Raw genomic sequence first — 20,479 nt, forward strand, 5'->3', positions numbered from 1 at the left:
ATCTCATGCATATTCATTACTCCCTAATTGTGAGCTCCCGTTCCTTCTCACTAATCACAATATATGAATAAAATAACAATCTAGTGACTACTTATTTGTACATTTTCATTCCTTTTATTTAAGTATATAACTCTTTCAGTCCTATATGGTTTACTTGCATCTGCCCATTCATATACTATCACTCTACTACTTCATCCTCTCTTCTCATTCAATTCCTCCTTTCATTCTCTAAAATCCATGGGGACCGTATAATACCAAGAAACCTATTATTCCAACTATTATCGGGAATATGAATACAACTTAACTGAATTTTAACCCTCCTCTTGCTCTTAAAGTTCTCTTAGTACTTTTTTAATGTCCATCCATTCCAGCTCGAGGAGTACTTTGACCTTTAATATGTCGTTTTTATTCCATACTGGTTCCGCAAATCTTCTGGTTCAAATATTCCCTTTAATATTGAAAGATGTTGAATACAATCCTTTCTTCTCAGTATCGTACTACTCCCTCGATGTCTCAATATAATTTTCTCCTATCATCCTCCAAATCACCAACAAAAACTTCCATTGGTATGTCTTGATGAACAGCACCTTAGAACATCAAACCCTACGCAATCGATGCATTTCACATGGTGGCGTCATCAGGGGTTTAACTGCAAACAAACAGATACAAAACCATAGATGTACCCTATATCTAAATATATTTTCATACATCTAATATTATCAATTTAGATACTACCGAACAGTACCTTTTTTAATCAAGCTGGCTGCTTCCACAGGAATGACCTCCCACAGGAGTCCCGGACTAATGACGCTGCTGCTGAAAAACGCCAGCGCATGCACTCTCTTTAAATACGATGGAAACATAATCCAACTAATCACAGTGTAGAACTCATATCCCCGCCCACTCCACCTCTTTGTTGATCCCTGTTGGAATCACCGTCCTCCATTCATATATCAATCTTTGTTCTTTTAACATCATTTTCTGCAAAATATTTTCCCCTCTAGCAGCCTCGAATTGTACTAGAACCATAACCTAAGGTCAGTGAAAGTATGGTTCTGAGTTATCCAATGCTCCACTAATGGAGTGTCCATTTTAGACAAGCGGATATTGCTAAGATGTTGAGCCAAGCGAAGTTTCACCCTTTTAACTGCCCGATATACCACAATCCACAGGGGCAGATGATCACGTAAATTACCATATCAGAATCACAATCTGTCCTTTTTTTTTCAAATAAAATTTCTTACTTGTATGATTTGGGATCATTACCCATTTCGTCTCCCACGCATATTGGCAATAAACGCAGCCCTTGCATTTTGTGTGACCCCCTTCCTGATTGTGATTACTTTCTCTACTTGCTAATCGTTCTCCTATATTTTGCCCCTTAGAGTACGCATACCTAGGTTTCTTCGCAAAGCCCTCCAGAATACCCATCAACCAGTGTTTATTAATGATATCTCTATTAAAGACCTACTTATTCATAAAGGCGTACAATAAAGATTCCCCATAACGATTTGACTTCCTAATTATTCCAATCACAACTATTAAGGAACCCTCCTATCTATCTGTCCATCCTAATTACATCCTCACGACTGAATATTATATCTTGTCCTCATATCGTTATGTTATGTTATGTTGATCTTTCAATCCACTTCCAATCCAATATGATTTACTTATGCACTCTTATTTGTAACAATTGTAAAATTATTATTTCGTTAATATGATTGCTATGATATTCTCCTGCTTATAATCGAAATAGAAAAACGCCTATATTGTGACCCAAATCGGGAGATAGACGTTTATCTCACAAAAGCGAATAAAGCGGTATAATCGAAAGCCGAATTTGGACGTTTTGAACTGCACTCCGTCGCGGATGCGGACAAAGTTGATGGGGGCGTGTCGAAGGCATGGTGAAGGCGGAACTGGGGTGTGGTTATCGGCCGATCAGAGATGGGAGCCTTTCGCCGATAATGGAAAAAAAATATGCGTTTTTAGCGAGAATTTAGGGCACTTTTCCTGGACCCTGTTTTTCCACGAATAAGGCCCCAAAAAGTGCCCTAAATGACCAGATGACCACTGGAGGGAATCGGGGATGACCTCCCCTGACTCCCCCAGTGGTCACAAACCCCCTCCCACCACAAAATATGCCATTTCACAACTGTTTATTTTCACCCTCAAATGTCATACCCACATCCCTGGCAGCAGTATGCAGGTCACTGGAGCAGTTATTAGGGGGTGCAGTGGACTTCAGGCAGGTGGACCCAGGCCCATCCCTCCCCTACCTGTTACAATTGTGCTGCTTAATGCTTATTAGTTGTCCAACCCCCCAAACCCACTGTACCCACATGTAGGTGCCCCCTTCACCCCTTAGGGCTATAGTAATGGTGTAGACTTGTGGGCAGTGGGTTTTGAGGGGGATTTGGGGGGCTCAACACACAAGGGAAGGGTGCTATGCACCTGGGAGCTCTTGTACCTTTTTTTTTGTTTTTGTAAAAGTGCCTCCTAGGGTGCCCGGTTGGTGTCCTGGCATGTGAGGGGGACCAGTGCACTACGACTCCTGGCCCCTCCCATGAACAAATGCCTTGGATTTATTCGTTTTTGAGCTGGGCGCTTTCATTTTCCATTATCACTGAAAAACAAAAACGCCCAACTCACAAATTGTCGAATAAAACATGGACGTCTATTTTTTTTCGAAAATACGGTTCGGTCTGCCCCTTCACGGACCCGTTCTTGGAGATAAACGCCCATGGAGATAGACGTTTTCATTCAATTATGCCCCTCCATATGTACCCATCTGTATCTATATTCTGAAATTCTTATCCTATAATGTGTACATGTTGTTATAACATTTTGTAAGCCACAATGAGCCTGCAAATAGGTGGGAAAATGTGGGGTACAAGTGCAGCAAATAAATAAATAAATACATCCCAAAGATCCCCGGTCCATTTGGTAAAACACATGTAATTCGATTCTCTTCCTCCCTTTTATGATCTCTTGGAGTTAACAGCCATGTACGCTGTACATTGAATGCCCTGCCTGATTGATTAAGGATTATAGGAAAGGGTGCGGTGAAGTGGATGAAGTGTTTAAATATTTTAAACCAACATCTACTCAGGAATGAAAGCACAATGAAAAAGGATGGGTCTTCTTGAGGATTTTGCTTGGGGCGAAAAAGATATTTATTTCATAATAATTATACAGTTGTTTTTTTTAAATACATAACTAGCAATTTAAGCCTTCCTTTGGCAACTGAAAGGATGCAAATCCTTCCCAGAGCAAAGAGGAACAGCCGCGTGAGAAACTTCTGCAGCACCTGCCCACAGCCAAAGTCTGCAGATCAGATCACATTATGCCAGTGGTCCTCAGTCCTGCCCTAAAGACACACTTATTTATTTAGATTTCAGTAGTAGCTCTTTGCTCTGGGCTTTTTGATACCCATAATGAATATACACCACAGTAATTTGCTCAAACTATCCCGGAAACCTAGGAGGATCTGGGAGTTCTGCCTTATACCATTCTGCTTGTTCGCAAGGCGTAAAGTGACCTATCTCCCATCTTGTGGCAGTCATGAAAGCGCTTGGAAGACATGGCTTAGTGACTTAATTCTGGGCTGTTTCTCTTTCTATCTCTCCAACAGATACCAGCACTATTTATGCCCAAAAAGAATAAAAAAATGTGTTTAATGTGCTCAGAAATTGCCAGAGACCAACACAGGTTTAATGACCCTAGGTTTTAAGGCTCCTGACTTCTCAAGCATTGTACATTTGATTTGCCAAATTGTGAACCTAGTGGCCTAGTGGTTAGGGTGGTGGACTTTGGTCCTGGGGAACTGAGGAACTGACTTTGATTCCCAGCACAGGCAGCTCCTTGTGACTCTGGGCAAGTCACTTAACCCTCCATTGCCCCATTTAAGCCACATTGAGCCTGCCATGAGTGGGAAAGTGCGGGGTACAAATGTAACAAAAATAAAATAGATACTATTGGAGATTCTAGATGGAATGTTGCTACTATTGGAGATTCTACATGGAATGTTGCTATTCCACTAGCAACATTCCATGTAGAAGGCTGCGCAGGCTTCTGTTTCTGTGAGTCTGACGTCCTGCACGTACGTGCAGGACGTCAGACTCACAGAAGCAGAAGCCTGCGCGGCCACATTGGTGATCTGCAAGGGCCGACTTCTACATGGAATGTTGCTAGTGGAATAGCAACATTCCATGTAGAATCTCAAATAGTAGCAACAGTGGAGGAGTGGCCTAGTGGTTAGGGTGGTGGACTTTGGTCCTGAGGAACTGAGTTGGATTCCCACTTCAGGCACAGGCAGCTCCTTGTAACTCTGGGCAAGTCACTTAACCCTCCATTGCCTGCTGCATTGAGCCTGCCATGAGTGGGAAAGCGCAGGGTACAAATGTAACAAAAATAAATAAATAAAAGATATGAATAAAAAGTATTTAGAGTTATGTGCTGTATTCTTAAAACAGTATATATGCCTGAAACAAATTCAAAAAATATTTCATCTAAAGTTCATTTCTCCATGTCACTGGCACATAAGTATTTAAATGTAGTGTCACGCCCTGGCCCGCGTTTCACTGAATGGCTGCTTCAGGAACCCCCCAAAAGGTCTGCCTCTTTATTTATCCATATTGTTTACTTTTAAGAAGAGGCATAGTCATGGGGGGCCTTGGGGGCCTTGGCCCTCCAATTCAGGATAGCAGGGGTCCCCATGCCTTGCCAGTGGAAGCGCTCCTTCACTTGCAACCATGGTTTGCAGCAGCACCGGGCCTCCCCCTGCCCCCCACCATCACACATGTTCAGTTTTCACAAAATTGAGCATGCACAGGGGGGCGGTGCTCTTCCTCGCATGCCCGGTTTTGCAGACACGGCACGCGCTGAGGAGCGGTCCAGCACGGAGGTGGCAGCGGTCACAGGTGGGAGGGGCACTTCTGCTGCTGAGGTTGGGGACCCTTACTAGCTCATGTATGTGTGGGTTGCGGGAGAACAAAGAGCGGCGCCAGCAGGGTGAGGCAATATTTCGTGCCACCCCCTCGCCCACCTTGTACTCTGGCAGCCCCAAAATTCGAGGTCTAGCTATGCACCTGCTGTTAAGGAGGGCTTCACAAACCTGTGACCCCACAGCAGCTGGGTTTTCAGGAGATTTATGCTAAATATGCATAAGATAAATTTGCATGTACTAGGTTTCCAATATATACAAATGTATTTCATGCACAGTCATTATGGATATCTTGAACAACTAACTGTTGGAAAACAGGTGTGAGGATGTTATAATGCCGTTATATCGCTCCATGATGCGACCGCACCTTGAGTATTGTGTTCAATTCTGGTCGCCGCATCTCAAGAAAGATATAGTAGAATTGGAAAAGGTGCAGTGAAGGGCGACTAAAATGATAGCGGGGATGGGACGACTTCCCTATGAAGAAAGACTAAGGAGGCTAGGGCTTTTCAGCTTGGAGAAGAGACGGCTGAAGGGAGACATGATAGAGGTATATAAAATAATGAGTGGAGTGGAACAGGTGGACGTGAAGCGTCTGTTCACGCTTTCCAAAAATACTAGGACTAGGGGGCATGCGATGAAACTACAGTGTAGTAAATTTAAAACAAATCGGAGAAAATTTTTCTTCACCCAACGCGTAATTAAACTCTGGAATTCGGTGCCGGAGAACGTGGTGAAGGCGGTTAGCTTGGCAGAGTTTAAAAGGGGGTTAGACGGTTTCCTAAAGGACAAGTCCATAAACCACTACTAAATGGACTTGGGAAAAATCCACAATTCCAGGAATAACATGTATAGAATGTTTGTACGTTTGGGAAGCTCGCCAGGTGCCCTTGGCCTGGATTGGCCGCTGTCGTGGACAGGATGCTGGGCTCGGTGGACCCTTGGTCTTTTCCCAGTGTGGCATTACTTATGTACTTATGTACTTATCAAGACAGGTTTGGAAGCTCTGTTTGGAGCAGAGGTGTAGCCAGACACCCAATTTTGGGTGGGCCTGGGCCCAAGATGGGTGAGCAGAAGAACTCCGCCTTGTCCCACAAGTGATTTGGTTTCTCCCTCTCTCGCCTGCATGCCATATGTTCTCTCAAACATCCCCCCCTTCCCCCACCTTTTAAATAACAGGTTTTCGCTGGCAGCGAGCAGCAACTAATACACACTGCTTATGTTGGCCCCACGGCCTTCCCTCTGATGCAATTTCCTGTTTCTCCATAGGCGGGAATACATCAGAGGGAAGGCTGCGGGGGCCAGTGCAAACAGTACATATCAGTCACTGCTTGCTGCAGGCAAAGATCTGCTATTTCCAAGGTATGCAGGAGGGACCGTTGTTGGGAGTTTTCGGCTGGTGGGGCTTGAGGATCCCTGCCAGCCACATCATAGGTGTGCTGCTACTGGGTGGGCCTGGGCCCACCCTTGGCTACGCCACTGATTTGGAGGATGACTCTGCTGCTCAGCTTTTCTTGTTCTACTGTGCAATGCACAACCCTCTCCCCCTCCCCCCATTCTCTTTATGCAAGAGAGTGGGTCTAGTGCAGTGGCGTTCCTAGGGGGGGCGGTGGGGTCGGTCTGCCCCGGGTGCACGCCGCTGGGGGGGTGCCGCGCGCACCTGTCCTCCGTTGGTCCATGCTTCTTCTCTGCCCCGGAACAGGTTACTTCCTGTTCCGGGGCAGAGAAGAAGCATGGACCAATGGAGGGCAGGTGCGCGCAGCACCCCCCCCCAGCGGCGTGCACCCGGTGGGGGGGGTTCCTTCGCGGTGGTGTCCTTTCGCTGGGGGGGGGTCCGCGCTGCATCGGGGGGGGAGCGCTGCACCCGGGGGGCGGGGCGCATCGGCAATCCGCCCCGGGTGCCAGCCGCCCCAGGAACGCCATTGGTCTAGTGCCTCAGTGGAAGGAACTTTGAGCAAAACCAAGGTAAGATTAGACAAAAGGAGAGCGATTTGGAGTGGTTGTGTGTCAACCCAGTGTACATGAATGCAACATCTTGAGCTACTACTGAAAAAGGTGTGAACAAAAATTCCAAATAAATAAATAAATAAACCACAGTTCGCCAGAAAATATTTTTTTAGCCTATTTTCCAAAAGGAAAGCAGGTGTATGAGATTCATGTCTGTGTGTGTATGCTTCTGCCCTAACTTTGACATTGAGCGTGTTGTCCACACTAGGCTTTTAAAACATGTCAGGGAGTCCCAGAGGATCCGGTGGGGGGGAGGGGGAGGGGGCGTATTATTGTTATTTTCATTATTTTTGATCCACACACAGGCATTGCACCTCATGCAAAATAGTCTCTATTAAATTCTGTGCAGAACGTCTTACCTTTCAATCTGCAAAAATAGAAACAGGTTTTCTACCAGCAAAGCTGCCTGCTGCAGCCCGTCTAAAAGGGTCAAGCCCGTAATTATCAGGGATGGGTTGAGTTGGAGCCTTGTTAAATCTAAACAAAAAATATCACACCCTGAAAATTATATGATGAAGATACAGAAGATAATAAATAATGTTAATGAACAACAGTACACTGCAATTAAGGGACTACAGAGAGGGAGAAATTTAGAGCAAGAGAGCATTTTTTTTTTTGTTTCATTTGTACCCCGCACTTTCCCACTCATGGCAGGCAATGGAGGGTTAAGTGACTTGCCCAGATCACAAGGAGCTGCCTGTGCCGGTAATCAAACTCAGTTCCTCAGGACCAAAGTCCACCACCCTAACCACTAGGCCACTCCTCCACTGTTGCTACTGTTTGAGATTCTACATGGAATGTTGCTATTCCACTAGCAACATTCCATGTAGAAGTCGGCCCTTGCAGACCACCAATGTGGCCGCGCAGGCTTCTGCTTCTGTGAGTCTGACGTCCTGCACGTACCAGACTCACAGAAACAGAAGCCTGCGCAGCCTTCTACATGGAATGTTGCTAGTGGAATAGCAACATTCCACGTAGAATCTCAATAGTAGCAACAGAATCTCCAATAGTAGCAACATTCCATGTAGAATCTCCAATAGTCTCTATTTTATTTTTGTTACATTTTTGTACCCAGCACTTTCCCACTCATGGCAGGCTCAATGCTGCTTACATGGGGCAATGGATGGTTAAGTGACTTGCCCAGAGTCACAAAGAGCTGCCTGTGCCTGAAGTGGGAATCAAACTCAGTTCCTCAGGACCAAAGTCCACCACCCTAACCACTAGGCCACTCCTCCACTGTTGGTACTATTTGAGATTCTACATGGAATGTTACTATTCCACTAGCAACATTCCATGTAGAAGTCAGCCCTTGCAGATCACCATTGTGGCCGCGCAGGCTTCTGCTTCTGTGAGTCTGACGTCCTGCACGTACGTGCAGGACGTCAGACTCACAGAAACAGAAGCCTGCGCAGCCTTCTACATGGAATGTTGCTAGTGGAATAGCAACATTCCACGTAGAATCTCCAATAGTAGCAACATTCCATGTAGAATCTCCAATAGTATCTATTTTATTTTCGTTACATTTGCACCCTGCGCTTTCCCACTCATGGCAGGCTCAATGCGGCTTACGTGGGGCAATGGAGGGTTAAGTGACTTGCCCAGAGTCACAAGGAGCTGCCTGTGCTTGAAGTGGGAATCCAACTCAGTTCCTCAGTTCCCCAGGACCAACGTCCGCCACCCTAACCACTAGGCCACTCCTCCACTGTTGCTACTATTGGAGATTCTACATGGAATGTTGCTATTCCACTAGCAACATTCCATGTAGAAGTCGGCCCTTGCAGATCACCAATGTGGCCGCGCAGGCTTCTACATGGAATGTTGCTAGTGGAATAGCAACATTCCATGTAGAATCTCCAATAGTAGCAACATTCCATGTAGAATCTCCAATAGTATCTATTTTATTTTTGTTACATTTGTACCCTGCGCTTTCCCACTCATGGCAGGCTCAATGCGGCTTACATGGGGCAATGGAGGGTTAAGTGACTTGCCCAGAGTCACAAGGAGCTGCCTGTGCCTGAAGTGGGAATCCAACTCAGTTCCTCAGGACCAAAGTCCACCACCCTAACCACTAGGCCACTCCTCCACTCATTACACAGAATCCTCTGAAATCCAGCTTCCCAAACCTATCCTAGGGACCCCACAGCCAGGAGGGTTTTCAGGAGGTCCACAGCAAATATGCTTGAGTTAAATTTGTACCACACCTGAACAAGTAATTAAGAATCACCTATGCAATCCAATCAGTTTTCTAAAAAAAAGGTGATTAAAATAACTGTATAATCAATATGAGCAGCCACTGCAAGTCAATTAGATTTTTTGAATAAGAATTGGGGGTATTATTTATCATGCTATGTCCTCATAACAATCAGTTGAGTGTTAGATCTATTTTTGTATAATCCAAATCATGGTTACTTGATGCTAGGGGTCCACCTTAGGACTCAGCACCCAAGAAAAAGATCTAGGTGTCATCGTAGACAATACGCTGAAATCTTTTGCCCAGTGTACAATGGCAGCAGCCAAAAAAGCAAACAGGATCCTAGGAATTATTAGAAAAGAGATGGTAAATAAGACCAAGAATGTATCGCTCCATGGTGCAACCTCACCTTGAGTATTGCGTTTAATTCTGGTTGCCATATCTCAAAAAAGACATAGCCGAATTAGAAAAGATTCAAAGGTGACCAAAACGATAACGGGAATGGAACTCTTCTCATATGAGAAAAGACTAAAGAGGTTAGGGCTCTTCAGCTTGGATAGCTGAGGGTGGATACGATTGAGGTTTATAAAATCCTGAATGGTGTACAATGGGTAAAAATGAATCAGTTTTTCACTCTTTCAAAAAGTACAAAGACCTAGGAACACTCAATTAAATTACATAGAAATACCTTTAAAACAAAGAGGAGGAAATATTTTTTTCACTCAAAGAATAGTTAAGCTCTGGAACTCATTGCCGGAGGATGTGGTAACAGTGGCTAGCATATCTAGTTTTGGACAAATTCCTGGAGTAAAAGTCCGTAGTCTGTTATTGAAATAGACATGGGGGAAGCCATTGCTTGCCCTGGGATTGGTAGAATGGAATGTTGCTACTGTTTGGGTTTCTGCCAGGTACTTGTGACCTGGAATGGCCACTGTTGGAAGCAGGATACTGAGCTAGATGGACCATTGGTTTGACCCAGTATGACTATTCTTATGTTCTTATCCCCCTTGTGCCAAACCTCATGCTACTTGAGCTCTTGAAAATGCAAAGAGGTTCAAAAGATTCACCAACATATCATAATATGAGAAGGTTCATAGCATTCCCCTGTTTATTACCACCACGATCTCATAAGTACAAGTGAAGTGTTTGGAACCGATCTGGTGGTAGGCGGTAAAGACTCATGCACTAATGGCCATGCACCAACGTGAAAATAGAAAAATCAGCGATTTTACTCCTGCGGTAAATATGGCCTCAGTATGCAGGAATGGCCCACGTAAGGATGCATTAAGGCTACTTTTTCCTCAATTTGGTAAACGGGCCCCATAGTTTGTTTATTTTATTTTGGGGTGCACCCCTAGATGAAGCACTCTCCTTTCAGACTCAAATCAGTTCAGTGGTGAAAAAAAATCTTTGTATTCCCTTAAGAAATTCTGTGTAGTTAACAATTTCCTTGATGAAACCTCTGAAAAGACTCTTATCTATGCACACCATAACTTTCCAAACTTGACTACTGTAATTAGAGAGCAACCAAAACCACTTTTTTTTCTGTGGTCAAAACCAAAGCCAATCCTGACCTGGCCTGGCCCAACACTCCAACCGGAAACAGCCTCCACTCACTCTCTTCCTCCCGCCCAAATCAAGCCCCCACCATGGTGTGGATATGCAGGTGTAAAAAACAACAGTTTTCTGAAATCACCAACCACTATTTTACACATGGAGATGCTTCTAAAATAACCCTAATATCTTAAACTGAACACAAAATCCTACCGGTAACCAATGAAGTTTATAACATGGGGACAGAAGAGGCTCCCAGCATTTCAAACCCTCACCGCCATCCCTACTGAATTCTTGACCAACTGTAACCTTTGCAAAGCTTTTTGAGGTAGTCCCCCAAACACAGCATTATAATAGTCCAATCTGTTCAACACCATGACATGAGCTACTCTAATCAGCTCCTTAGCCGGACTGTATGAACACAATCACCGAATCATCCTTGGATGATAAAAGGTTGTACAGTTTTGACTGGAGAAATAAATCCTCTTACAATATGCCATACTGAACCTTGTACTGGGCTGGTTTAGAAATGTGTTATTAAATCACTTCATTAATTGTTGCCTGGGAATTGCTCTAATTAGGAGTCCCTGAGAGCTTCCATCAAAGGGATTCTCCTCTGGGAAAGCCCTGAAGAATACCGTTCCATTATTGTTTACTTCGGCACCGCCTTGGAGTTGAAGTCATCTGGGAGGGTGTTATCATGGCGCTACGGATCTATCAACACTAGCGCAGATTTTTTTAATGGCAACACCCTGGATGTGGTGCACCACCTTTTGTAGATTCCCTGAAAAGTAGACCAGCTGAGAGGCACTCAAAGTCCTAATTCTCGTGGCAGCAAGCAAAGCTTTTAAAGTAGCTGGGTCTACTCCTTAATTAAGGTGTTGCCTTCACCTGGCCTTGACCAGCAGGTAAAGACATTGACAAGCATCTTATAGAACAGGAGTGGGGCGGCAGCCACGGTCCTCGAGGGCCACAATGCTTATGCATGAGATTGATTTGCATACATTTCACTATATGCATATTCATTGTGGAAAATCTTGAAAACCAGACTGAGCTGTAGCCCTTGAGGACCATAGTTGCCTACTACCCCTGTTAAGGAGGTTAACAGAGTTGTGCCTACACATTTTGGTATGGGGCATACAAACATATTTTCACCCTACCCCCACCTTGATCCGGTTTCTCTCCTCCTTTGCACTCCTTACTTTGGACCTCGTGCTTTTAATCCTGTTCATCTTTTGCCCCTCAGACTGCAAGGTAGCAATGCTCTTCCAGATGTTTAATCCAGTGACTCCCAAACCTGGTCCTGGAGGCACCCCAGCTAGTCAGGTTTTCAGGATATCCACATTGGATATCCATGAGAGATATTTGCATGTACAGCCTCCACTGCATGCAAATCATGCTCATAAATATTCATTGTGGATATCCTGAAAACCTGAATGGCTGGGGTGCCTCCAGGACCAGGTTTGGGAAGCACTGGTTTAATCCAATGAATTTCAGTAATTTTTTCCACCCCTAACAAGTTTTGCTGCTTTCACCTACCCTTTGTACAGACAGCCTTGTAAGACACTGGCAGTTCTATTTAATGACATCAATAGAAATCAAACAAAATAAAACATGGAAAAGAAAATAAGATGATACCTTTTTTATTGGACATAACTTAATACATTTCTTGATTAGCTTTCGAAGGTCTCCCTTCTTCCTCAGATCGGAAATAAGCAAATGTGCTAGCTGACAGTGTATGTAAGTGAAAACATTCAAGCATTACTATGACAGTCTGACAGGGTGGGAGGATGGGGGTGGGTCGGAGGTATGCATGGGGACATCAAAGCATATCATTGATATTGTAACAGGATGGGTGTGGATAGGTGAGGGGTGGGGTGATCAACAGAGACATACAGCTTTATGGTTTATAATGGCCTAGGAACCCCAGATCCTTGTTAAGTCCTTTCTGTTGGGTGTTAAAATATTCAATCATTCTGACTTCAAAGGTCTTACGTTCTTGTATGGTTTTAAAGTTACCTTTCAGTATTCTCACTGTGAAATCACTGGTACAGTGTCCTGGTTCTGTCAGACTGTCATAGTAATGCTTGAATGTTTTCACTTATATACACTGTCAGCTAGCACATTTGCTTATTTCCGATCTGACGAAGAAGGGCGACCTTCGAAAGCTAATCAAGAAATGTATTAAGTTATGTCCAATAAAAAAGGTATCATCTTATTTTCTTTTCCATGTTTTATTTTGTTTGATTTCTATAGATTCTACATGGAATGTTGCTATTCCACTAGCAACATTCCATGTAGAAGTCGGCCCTTGCAGATCACCAATGTGGCCGCGCAGGCTTCTGCTTCTGTGAGTCTGACGTCCTGCACGTACGTGCAGGACGTCAGACTCACAGAAACAGAAGCCTGCGCAGCCTTCTACATGGAATGTTGCTAGTGGAATAGCAACATTCCATGTAGAATCTCCAATAGTAGCAACATTCCATGTAGAATCTCCAATGGTATCTATTTTACTGTCATAGTAACGCTTGAATGTTTTCACTTATATACACTGTCAGCTAGCACATTTGCTTATTTCCGATCTGAGGAAGAAGGGCGACCTTCGAAAGCTAATCAAGAAATGTATTAAGTTATGTCCAATAAATAAGGTATCATCTTATTTTCTTTTCCATGTTTTATTTTGTTTGATTTCTATTGATAACCTTAAGAGTGGACTAACACGGCTACCACACTCCTCTATTTAATGACAGAATTCCTGAACATAAAATTAATATATATTTTTTTCAAGCAGCAAGTCCCAGTTCTGGTACAAGTAGATTTTGTCACACATGGCACGGAACAAAGGTGACCATACAACATAACAGGTATTCCCCCTAATGGGGGAAGGTATTTTGAATTTCATTCACACTACTTCAGTGCTTTCCTCATGAATAATTCCACAGCAGGGGAGCACATCAAAACAAGCCACCCCTGCTCCTAAGTCTGCATACACTGAGGTCAACACTTAAAAAGCCCTCTGGGTGCCAGGGGAGTGGACGCCACTTACCTTATGCGTAGTATGTTAGGATTAGAGAACAAAAGAATCCAAATCGTTTTTTAAATGTTTTATTTAAACAGCCAGACCTAAGCATAAACACAAACACTGTACAATTTATTGACAGATCAAAGCGTTCATAATCCCTTAATCCGGTGTACAGGTGAAACATAATTCACACACTTTTGATGTGTATAAAGTCATTTTTTTTTCTTTACCAATAAGCACATGGAGGGCAATTCTCTTAAGGGTACATATTTTAGAAAAGAAAGTGGAAGCCTACATTCCTTTATAGAACAGTACAGTGGTTCCCAAACCTGGTCCTGGAGGCACCCCAGCCAGTCACAATGAATATTCATGACAGAGATTTGCATGCATTGCCTTCTCTGTATGCAAATCTCTCATGAATATTCATTGTGGATAGCCTGAAAAACCTGACTGGCTGAGGTGCCTCCAGGACCAGGTTTGGAAAGAACTGGAACGGTAGCGTAACAGGGTAGGCACGGGCGTGGTTTTTAGGCACAGCCGCTTACATCAGACGGAGTTAGCGTAAATGCTTGAACACAGATCACTACAAACACACAAAATTTGTAGTAGTCCATAACTTAGGTGTGAAACTGTCGGCCCTGTCCAAACTCTGCCCAGACTTTGCCCACCTTCAAACTACACGTCATCATATTCAAGCAGTATCTTATAGAAGAGAAGGTCGCTGGAAAGTTGTCATGTATGCGCATATGTGCGCATATACATGTGTATATGCTACAGCTGCCAACTGGATCCAGATTCACAGCACAAGGTTAATCCAGCCCTAGGTTTAACCCAGTGCATGCTGGGACTTGTAGTCTTACTTACTTTTCTTAGGGAATGCAATAGGGAAATCGGAACCACAAGTCTCTTCATGCAATGGGGTAAAATCCAGGAGTGGATCAACCCTGGATCCAGTTGGCAGCCTTAACAGATGCAGATTTCCTTGTCATTTATGTGGGTTTTTGGTGCCCCCCCCCCCTTAACAGAAATTACCCCCATAGTAGTGCCATTCGTTACAAGGGTATGCCATAAGCTTCTTGCCAGCCGGTAAGCGTGCCGAGCTGTGTTGGTATGTGTAGGTTGTAGGAGTAATAAATATCATTATTGTCATCATCATCATCAAAATATTATTATTATTATTAGCATTTGTATAGCGCTACCAGACGCACGCAGCGCTGAACACCTGACATAAAGAGAGACAGTCTCTGCTCAAAAGAGCTTACAATCTAAATAATACAGACAGACGAGACAGTTACGGTGGCTGCAATAAAGCCCCCTCCCCCCCCAACACATATATAAAACCCTAGAAAAAAGTGTATCCAGCTTCTTTTTTTTTTTTTTTTTTTAAAGTGCTTCTCAACTCATTCCATGGGACACACCCAGGCAGTTAGGTGCTCAGGATAGCCACAATGTATATGCATCAGATAGATTTGTATGCAATTGAAACAGTTCATGCAAATTTACCTCATGCATATTCATTGCACATATCTTGAAAAGCAGATTAGCTGGGTGCGTTCTGGGTACCAGGTTGAGAACCTCTGCTTTAAACTCATAATATAGAAAGAATGCAATATTAATCGAAGTGCTCTATTAATATCAATTAAACTAGAATCCACACAATCTATGAAAAGAATCACAGATGGGGGTCACAAATTAAAATAAAATATCCCCTGGGAATGAAACACATAAAAACGTCCACAGCAAATAAGACAGGAAAAAAAAAAGTCCTCCGAACGACCGACACCACTTAAATGTTCCAATCACAGAAGAAAACACCTGGTCATTTAGGGGACCTTTTACTAAAGGGTTGGCACGCAGAAATAGGCTGGCTGCCAATCCAAAAGTATCACAGCAGCCCAGAAGTAATTCCGCCCCTAGCATGCGCCATTTCCGGCGCTACAGAAGTGTATTTCCATATTTTTACCGCCAGGTTAGCACGGGAACCCTTACCGCCACCTCAATGAGTGGGGTAAGTGCTCCCCCTCCCCAAAATGGCTGCACAGCAACTGCGACATTAACGCAAGACCATTTCTTTTTTTGGACCTTTTTACCCTCTGCGTTAAAAGGGGCCTCGGCACACGGCAAAAGCACACGCTGCAGGACCCTTCGTACCGCAGCTTGGTAAAAGGGACCCTTAACGAAGGCATAAACTCTTCAAAGGAAGGAAGGGACTCACCCCAGCTATGGAATGAAGCCTCAGAGCTCCTTATTACAACCTCACTATTCACACTGAGCACATTCCACTCACCTGCACTTACAGAAAGAGATTAACATTTTCTCTCTCTCTGACTGCAGGCCAGTGGATTGTGCCTGGTGTGAACAGTAAAGTTGAGTCATCCAGTGGCTGTGGTGAGACCCTTCCTTTGAAGAGTTTGTGCTTTCCTGAAATTACTAGGAGTTTTCTTTTCTGATTGGAACATATCTAAGCGGTGTGGGTCGTTCGGAGGGCTTTTCTTTCTCTCTGCCTTTTGCTGTCGACATTTTTATGTGTTTCATTCCCAGAGGGATATTTTATTTTAATTTATAATCCCATGTGATTGTTTTAATGGACTGTATATATTGCGGATTCCAGTGTAGTTGCTATAAATGAAGTATTTTCATACTGAATGCATTTATTATTATTAAAGAGTTGGCTTGCCACTGTTTTCTAGGATTAAATGTGTAGATTGTGACCAGGTGTCCCCAAAAGTTACAAAGGAAGAAAAGCTGAAAAGAAAATAGCTTAAACTCATTCTAAGTGTGAACCCAGCGGCAGAAACAAGAGCAGCACATATATCTGAAATAAGACACAGGATGCACGAACAACTTTCATGTTCTATTACTTATCAATTTCCCAGGATATTAAGATTATTCTGTCATCTCTTAGTCCCAACTGTTTCTTGTTTTCTGTAGAAAATTATTTTTAACATATATATATATTTTTTACACATTTATTACATTAAAAAGATGTATAGGCCCCACTGCATTTACCTCAGCCTTACAAGGCTGATCCATTCCTGGTTTTACTGCTACTGTGTTCCCATGCATGTAAGGTGGGGATGGGAAAGGTGGGACCTGAAGCACTTGGCCTTCTTTGGGTTGACTTGAGTACGTTTTTCATGGCCTTGCTTTTTTTTTTTTTTTTAAGAAAAAAAAACAGCTACAGAAAATCTTCCCATTATATGGTAACTCTTCAGTTGTCTTAATTGCATTATGGGCCTCTTTTACTAAACCGCACTAGTGATTCCCAGCTTGGCCAATGCCGACAAAGCCCATTCGGGAATCGCTAGCATGGTTTGGTAAAAGAGGACCTATATGCTGTGGCTAAAACAAAAAGATGATGATAGAACAACACAGGATTTCCCTCCTTAAATTTCGAAAAGGTGAGAGGGTGGAGCAGGGAAGCCTTCAGTGACTCTAGGTGTTGAGAATGAGACGGAAATCAGAAACAAACAAATGAAAAAAGACCATATATTGCTAATTTAGCTTTTGTTGATCTAAGCGGCAACTGAATTACTTAAAAAAATACATATATATATATAATTTTGTTTGGTACTATGACTACTTTAAACAAAATATACTATAGCCTTGTAACCTTCCAGTTGGTGTTAAATGATGGGCTGAAGCCACAAACAGTTCTTAAAAAGATTAAACAGAAGTCAGTTCAGACTTGAGGCATGCAGAAGACAGTGTTTGGGGTTTTCCCCCCCTTTATTTGTATTTTATATTATTCTATATTTAAAAGGAAGAGTGGATGTTGAAGACAGACCCTATGTAACTCGGAAAACCACCAGTGATAAAAAAAAAAAAAACACTGAGAAAAAACAAAGTCAGAGAGAGGCCACTGAAAAATTATAGCGCTGGCAGTCATCCAGGGATCTATGGTGATGTGTTTGCTTGGTGAAGGGATGAAGTTGTGGATGATCTCTTGCCAGGATGGGCCCCTTCCACTATAAACCAAAGTAAAATCTGAAATGAGAAAAAAACAAAACAAAACCAAATTCAAGAATTCAGATAGCTTTTTCTTCCTACTCCAAGGTTATTCATGTTCCCAGTAGCGTACCAAGGGGGGGGGCGGTGGGGGCGGTCCGCCCCGGGTGCACGCCGCTGGGGGGGGGGTGCCGCGCGCCGGTCAGCGTCGTTCGTTTCCATGCTCCCTCTGCCCCGGAACAGGAAGTAACCCGTTCCGGGGCAGAGGGAGCATGGAAACGAACGACGCTGACCGGCGCGTGGCACCCCCCCAGGCGTGCACCCAGGGGGTTCTTTCACCAGGATGAGGGGGTGTCCCTTCACCGGGGGGGGGGCGCGCTACACGGGGGGGGGGGGCGCTGCACCCGGGGGGCGGGGCGCATCGGCGATCCGCCCCGGGTGTCAGCGCCCCTCGAAACGCCACTGCATGTCCCCCCCCCCATTGCTCCCTCATTCTGAACAATCCTGAACCTTTGCATAAGTATATCCTTTGTAATGTCTACTGTCCTCCCCCACCTCTCTGACATCACTGGTCCTGGCAAAACCCCTGGATCCTTCAGATTCCAACCAGAGACTCAAACTGGGGGGAACTGGGGGGGAGGGGCTTTTTACTAAGTTGTGGTAAAATTTGCAGCTACTGTGGGCCATTCCCAGTATTTCCTACTGCAGGTCATACGGTACCTGCACCCAGTTAACATGCAAGCACTTACGGTCAGATTCTATATATAAGGCGCCTAAAAAATCCACTCGGTAAACGTTTCCGCCTAAGCATATTCAATAAGCGGCACCTAGATTTAGGCGCGGTATATAGAATACGATTAGTTGATATCCCAACACCTAAAACTATGTGCCTCCATTTACACCAACGATAATGTGACGTTTATCCCTGTGCGTAGATTTGCGCGCACTGGGCCATATTCCATAACTATGCGCATACATTTTGGAACGGCCACGCAATTTCCATTTCCCCTAAAACTATGTGCCTCCATTTACACCAACGATAATGTGGCGTAAATCCCTGTGCGTAGATTTGCGCGCACTGGGCCATATTCCATAACTATGCGCATACATTTTGGAACGCCCACGAAATTTCCATTTCCCCATCCATGGCCACACCCCTTTCGAGCTGTGTGCAATAGAATTTAGGCGCAGTTCATTACAGAATACGCTTAGCGAGTTGTGCACGTCAATTCTAATTATTGCCAATCAGAGCTCATTATTGCTGGATTGTGGCACGGATCTCTAGGCGTGCTATACAGAATCCGGCATTTAGCGCCTCCTATTTAAGAAGTAATAAGTGGTCCTGCCAAGTTAGTCAGTTAGTACGCAGTAAGTACAGCGCAGTAACTACCGAAAGCCTTCCATATCCACTCTTCACTCACGCCATGCCACTGACACAAAAACACTTTGGGCAGATTCTATAAATGGCACCTAAAAATCGGCACCAAAATCCCCCCGCTTAAGTGGCATTCTATAAGCCACACCTAAATTTCAGCACGGTTTATAAAATAACATGTAAGCGGAGAGATCGCGCATAGATTTAGGCAAAGGTGTGGTGCAAATGCCCGTGCCTACTTTTACATGTGTAGAATCCATACTCAAAACTACGCACCCGATCTACCCCGAAATGCCCAGGACCCTCCCATTTCCGCACCCCCTCTTTTGGTCTTCGTGTAAGTTTTAGGCACGGATCTCGTGCCTAATTTTACACACCTTAGTCCCAATTAAATCTATGTGTGCGAAAATGGAGCCATGCCTAAATTTGTGTGTACAATTTTTGGTGACCTTTTTAGAATCTGGGGGTTAACACGTGGTAACTGCAAAGACCCTTAAAGCGGTTGTGTGCTAGAAGTTACCATATGGTAAACAGCACATAAACCTCCTGGGTCGGTTGTATGCGTTACTTAATTTAATAATTGAGCTTAACTGGCACTAATTAACAGGGCCGCCAAGAGACTGGGTCGGGCCCGGGGCATGCCTCCCCTGGGGCCCCCCATGAGGCCGCCGCAGTCCCCAGTCTCCACCCGCCCACCCCCTGCCCTGTTGATAGCCCCCCTCTGTCCGCCACCGGGCCGGGCCCCCTGCATTCAAATCACAGCGCCTCACCTCCCTTCGGGACTTCCCTCCCTGTGTCCCGCCCTCGCGGAAACAGGAAGTTACATCAGATGAGGGCGGGACACAGGGAGGGAAGGCCCGAAGGGAGGCAATCTGCCGCTGCGCTTTCACACGGAGGTGAGGTGCTGTGATTTGAATGCAGGGGGCCCGGCCTGGTGGCGGACAGAGGATAGCTGTCGACGGAGCCGGGGGCAGGCGGGTGAGACTGGGGACTGCAGTGCCGGGCCCGGGGAATTTTGTCTCCCCTGCCCCCCTCTCGGCGGCCCTGCTAATTAACAGGTGTGCGCATAACAGGTGTGCCCTTAGTCGGTATTCTAGAAGTTGTGTGCAACTTCAAGGGGGCATGGACAGACTGGGGTGTGTCAGCGATGCACGGGGGTTATATCATGCCATCATTTACACACCTAACTGACTACAGTTAGCCACAAGCATTCACGCCAGCCATTGAGCTGCACAACTGCTCGCAACTGACATCAGACGCACGCACAGAAACTTCCACTGATGCTCAATCATGAAGCCACGCCCCGCAGCCGAGAACAGAACTTCGGATCCGTCAGCTCAGCAGAGGTACGCGATGGCTTTGTTGATGCGCCGAGCGGGGGGGAGGTTGTTGCGCCACTCCCTGCCACTTGCTCTGAAGTGGCAGGGAGCAGCGCAG

General features: G+C 44.7%; 1 protein-coding gene across 1 annotated transcript in view; it reads right to left on the reverse strand.

The window, feature by feature from the left end:
* Nucleotides 1-16,882: 16,882 nt before the first annotated feature.
* PKP1 (plakophilin 1) overlaps nt 16,883-20,479 on the reverse strand; it is a 94,246-nt gene continuing 90,649 nt past the window's right edge. Inside the window, exon 14 of the mRNA XM_030220645.1 lies at nt 16,883-17,706. The gene's annotated coding sequence lies outside the window, so the exon portion shown is untranslated. The remainder of the gene's footprint in view (nt 17,707-20,479) is intronic.

This window comes from Microcaecilia unicolor, chromosome 12 (assembly GCF_901765095.1).
Source record: "Microcaecilia unicolor chromosome 12, aMicUni1.1, whole genome shotgun sequence".
NCBI classification, from domain to species: Eukaryota; Metazoa; Chordata; class Amphibia; order Gymnophiona; family Siphonopidae; genus Microcaecilia; species Microcaecilia unicolor.